The sequence below is a fragment of the Propithecus coquereli genome, unplaced genomic scaffold (genome assembly GCF_000956105.1).
Source record: "Propithecus coquereli isolate 6110/MARCELLA unplaced genomic scaffold, Pcoq_1.0 Scaffold63, whole genome shotgun sequence".
NCBI classification, from domain to species: Eukaryota; Metazoa; Chordata; class Mammalia; order Primates; family Indriidae; genus Propithecus; species Propithecus coquereli.
In genome coordinates, this window is record NW_012152285.1 from 3,488,742 (window position 1) to 3,494,206 (window position 5,465).

General features: G+C 37.3%; 1 pseudogene across 1 annotated transcript in view; it reads right to left on the reverse strand.

Annotated features, from left to right (window-relative positions):
- LOC105822644 overlaps window positions 1-464 on the reverse strand; it is a 15,344-nt pseudogene extending 14,880 nt beyond the window's left edge. The window contains exon 1 of the transcript XR_001138113.1: window positions 3-464. The product of XR_001138113.1 is annotated as a high mobility group protein B1 pseudogene (transcript). The remainder of the gene's footprint in view (window positions 1-2) is intronic.
- Window positions 465-5,465: the final 5,001 nt, after the last annotated feature.

Sequence of the window (5,465 nt, forward strand, 5' to 3'; positions counted from 1 at the left end):
GCAGTGTTATTCCACATCTCTCCCAGTTTCTTTGCAACATCACCAATGGATAGGCCAGGATGTTCTCCTTTGATTTTAGGGCAATACTCAGAACAGAACAAGAAAAAGGCCGAAGGAGGCCTCTTGGGTGCATTGGGATCCTTGAACTTCTTTTTTGTTTCCCCTTTAGGAGGGATATAGGTTTTCATTTCTCTTTCATAACGGCCTTGTCCGCCTTTGCCATATCTTCAAATTTTCCTTTCTCTTTAGCAGACATGGTCTTCCACCTCTCTGAGCACTTCTTAGAAAACTCTGAGAAGTTGACTGAAGCATCTGGGTGCTTCTTCTTGTGCTCCTCCCGGCAAGTTTGCACAAAGAATGCGTATAATGACATTTTGCCTCTCGGGTTCTTAGGATCTCCTTTGCCCATGTTTAGTTATTTTTCCTCAGCGAGGCACAGAGTCGCCCAGTGCCCGTCCAGCTCTCACCTGCCCCGGCGCTGTCTCTATGGAGCTCAATGTACTGCCTATAGTGTTCTTTTCTTATAGTATCTTTATCTGGCTTTGGTATCAGGTAATCCTGGTTTTATAAAAATGAGTTGGGAAGTGTCGCCTCCTTTTCTATTTTCTGGAAAGAGTTTGTATGGAATTGATATTTCATCCTTAAGTGTTCGGTAGAATTCAACAGTCTAACCATCTGGGCCTAGAAAATTTTTTTGAAAGGTTTTAAACTATGAATTCAATTTCTTTATAGTTATAGGATTCTTCAGGTTATCTAATTTCTCTTTGTGAGTTTTGGTAGTTTGTTTTGAGGAATTAGTCCATTTCACCTAGACTGTCCTATTTATGTGTGTTTAGTTGTTCTTAGTATTCTCTTATCTTTTTAATACCTACGGTGTCTGAAGTGATATCCTCTCTTTCATTCCTGATATGGTAAGTTGTGCCTTTTCTTTGTTTATCTTACTAGAGATTTGTGAATTTCATTAGTCTTCTCAAAAAAAACAGTTTGTTTCATTGATTTTTTTGCTATTAATTTTCTGTTTTCAATTTTAATCATTCTGCTCTTAGATTTTTTATTTCCTTTCTTCTGCTTGGGGTTTATTTTATTAATTTTTTGATTTCTTAAAGATCAATGATGTGAGACCTTTCTTCCTGGAGCTCTCTCTGTGCCCTGGTACCTTTTCTGAGTTTCAGAGTACCTTACGTCTAGCCCAGGAGATTCTGGCAGGTAAAAAACAAAAACAGAAAACTCGTTGCTTGTTCAGTACCACCTTGAATTCTGGTCTTCTTCTCTCGTCTGCCTGCTACTTTTTATCTTCCAGAGTCCTCAAGTAGCTGTTTCATGTATTTTATCTAGGTTTTATAGCTATAGTCAGTAAAAAAGACAGAGTGGAGTATACTTACTCCATCTTACCCAGAACTGGAATGGTACATCATTTTTTAATTGCTGTTATAGACTGAATGTTTGTGTCCCCTCAAAATTCATAAGTTGAAGCCCTTACCCCCAATGTAATGGTATTTAGAGATGGAGCCTTTGGGAGGCAATTAGGGTTAAATGAGGTCAGGAGGTTGAGGCCCTAATGATGAGATTAGTATCCTTATATGAAGAGACACTAGAGAGCTTATTCTCTTTCTCTTTCTCTACTTCTTGTGAGTATATAGCAAGAAGGTGGCTGTGTACAAGCCAGAAAGAGTGTCCCCACTGGGGAGCTAAATCAGCTGACACCTTGATCCTGAACTTCCCAGCCTCTCAAAATGTGCTATTTAAGCCATTCAGTCTATGGTATTTTGTTATAGCATCCTGAGCAGACAGAGACAATTGCCAAAATATTCGTGAAAAAAATTCATGACATTACATACTGTGTCACTCTTCCCAATTCAACCACTACTTGTTCCCTGTATTTCTACCTGAACATGTTTTGTGCAAGATTTTTATAACAAATTATACTTAGTTGAATTTTCAGACAGAAAAAGAAACTCCCCAAAACTAGACTGGTAGCTTTAGAGATCCAAATAGTTTTGTATTGTTTGGTTGAAATATATTTTTGATACGTCTTTTTATAATTAATTTATTGCTTGATTGTTTGGTCCCTAGGTCCCTTGACTAAATTTGCTTCAAGTTTCTCTAAATAATCTCAAGGCTAACTGACCTAGGTCCTGTTTGGGCCAATTCCTTTTAATTTTTTATGTCTCTCAGAAGCTTTCTTCAAAGAGAACATATGGCTAAGAGCCCAAAGACCAATTCTTTCATATATAGCCTGATAACATAAGAATCAAGGATAGTATGGAATACATATAATTGAGTATAAGGAAGATAAAGGAGTTTGCTTGTCTCCTGCAGATAATAGTTTTAAATGCATTCATATCTGATAATAAACAAAACACGAATAATTCTTGACCATCAAAAAAGGACAAATCTTCATAATTGGAGTGGAACTGGACCAGAACTAGGCTATTGTCTCAAGTGGGATGAAGACTCTAGATCAGTGAGCTTCAGTACCTAAGGAAATTTCATATTATGCTCTATTGCTCTCCTCCAGATGGACTTCTTTCTTTTCTTTTCCCTTTTCCTTTGCTCTTCCTCACAGTTCTTACATCTGTGAACTTGGCTTAATCAATAGAGTGGGATTTAAAGAAGCTGCTGATCCTTGAGGGGCTTACCTTTCCTTTATCCCTCTGCCTCTGCTATCTTTTCCTTATGTGCTGCATTCCTGTTCCTGTTCTGCCTCTCTATATTGTTGTTCCCACTGCCATGTTTTTACTCTGCCACTCTGGCCAGAAGACACAAATTAACTGTTTGGCTCATTTGGGGAAAAAAAGGATATTATTGATACTGGTCCTAGAATAAGAACACTCTAGTTTTTTTCTCCCACACTAGAGTTTTACTAAAATGTTACATTGTTCCAGAGTTAATCAGGGTAATCTGTGAAATTAAACCTCAATTGTGATATTTGGCCACTTCCGTTTTAGAGAAAATTAAAAGAGAAATATTAGAAAGTAATAATTGATAATTTCATCAGAACTTGTTTGAAAGAAAAAAGTTAGCCTCTTAAATAAAATTAGGAGTCCACATTCGGGGGAATTTTTGTTATTTCTATGTACTGCAACTGAGGAAGAAGGTACATTACTGTATTTAGTTTGTAATTTAAAAAGCCTCACAGCCTTTTTTTTCCCGTTTCAGGGGTCAGAGTATTAACTAAACTTGACACTTCTTCTGTTGGTATTCCCTTTGGGAAACAAAAGATGGAAATAGTGATTAAGGTCTTTCCAGATAATGTCCCATACCAACATGTAGAAAGAAAAGATTATATAGCATGACATGATAATGTAAAGTAACATATGGATGATGTTATTATCTCAGGACCATATAATATCTACCTGATAAGTGTATTTGTGTGTTCATTTATATTTGAACAAGTGTGCAGTCTTTTAGTCATTGAGTTTATAAATACTCAACTAAGCATCTCTCTGCTGCATAAGAAACTACTAGGCATTGTACAAAGGTACAAAGGTTTGCACAATAATTTTTTTTTAACCTCCAAGAACTTTCAGCGGACGTGGGAGCAGCTTCACGTGAAAAGTAAGGTACAGTTAGGAGCTGTCAGGCCTTACACTAGAGGGTCTATATGAAGTTTTGATTCTAAGTCTTACTGTACCTTCTGACAACTGTGAATGAAGCTGGTTCTTGCAGGGCCCGTGATGGTTTGCTCTTTGCACAGTTCAACTGGGACTAGCATCCTTCTAGTTTGTAAGAGACATTCTCTGGGAAGCTAGGCTATGGGGGAGGTGACATCTTCTGAACCTGGTCCCCACAGAGATCTTTAAGTGAGTGGGGGGAAAAAAAGGTTGTGTGTATTCTTGCTCATGTCACAATGCTGGACATGTGACTTCAGAGAAACATGTGACAGGTCAATGTGATTGGGCTGTTATCACAATACGAAACCTTGACCATAGATAGAGTGACTCAGAGGCAAATGCAGTTTATTTAGACTCTTAATTGAAACATTGGTATGACATAAGATTATATTAATAAAAGATGTAAAACTACTTCAACAGTACTGTTTTATCGGGGCATCTTAAAGAACTGGAGGAATCCTTATTTTCTTATCTCCTATCTTACACTTGTTTATAGTTATTCGTGATTCATTCAGCATTTACTGAAAGCTTATCATATGTCAAACAATATGCCAGTTGTCAGAGATGACAGCAATTGTCAAAGTACAAGAGAGTAAGATATAGTACCTGTACTCAGTAATAATAACAGCTAATAGCTAAGACTTACGTAGTGCTTACTATATGCCAGGCTTGTTCTAAGTGATGATTTTATATATATATATATATACATACATGTAAAATCTTCATCAACCCTATGAGTTGGCTACTGTAAAAGAAAATAAAAATCTTAGGACCCCCATCCCCAACCTCCTTATGTAAATAGGAAGGTCAAGTCTGAAGGCTGAATTGTGCAACACCCTCTTCCAAATAAACAGCTCTTACAACATTATGCATTAGGCAGATTCCCACAGAAAGATAAAAGGCCTCAGGCATCTACAAGGACTGCCCCCATAGATTGTTCATGAGGGAATTCTTTGCTGGCCTCCCATAAATGAGGACATGCCAATTGTAACTTTATGTCTGCAGTCTAAGTCTAGCTCCTAAAGTCTATTCGATTTCACACTGATAAATGTTGATTACAAGCTTATCTTCCCAGATCCAGAACAGAGACAAGAGGAGATCAATCATTCCTTTACTTACCCAGAGATGTCTGCATAATTGATTCTTCCTTTACTCCCTTTTTCTCTTCAAACATTCACCTTATGTTATATAAAATGTAGATTTCCTGGGCCCAACTAAAGTCTCACAAGGATATAACCATTCATCTTAGGCCCCTTTACCTACATGCCATCTCCTCTTTAAGGAAATATGTAAATGTTAAACCTCCTGAAAGCCTCTTTGGAAATAAATCCACATATATGTTTACTGTTCACATTTTTCCTGGGCATGCCCTAAAACTGGCTTAATAAACAGTGATTGGTTGAGATCCTCGCCTCAGTCACTCATTTCAGTTGTCACTATTATTATTATTCCCATCTTACAGATGTGGACACTGGGTACAGAGAGATTAAGTAACTTGCCAAAGATCTTAAAACTGCTAAGTGGCAAAAAAAAAAAATTTGAAAGCAAACAATCTGGCTCTAGAAACTATAGTTTTAACCTCCATGCTAAATAGCCTCCCAAGGAACTTATGATCTGAGTACACTTAATAAGTACCTCCCCTTTCAGCATAAGACAGTGGTGAATGGTGGATAGGGAAGCAAAATGTGACTCAGGTTTTGTTTCCTGTAAACACAACACTAAGAATATCTGACTCAATAAATGCTACAGTCTGCCCCAAAGAGAAGAATGGAGTCATAGGGAATTATTAAACACAACAAGAAGGTGGAAATATTTATCAACAGATGGCAATCCAGTTTAATTTTATGTCCA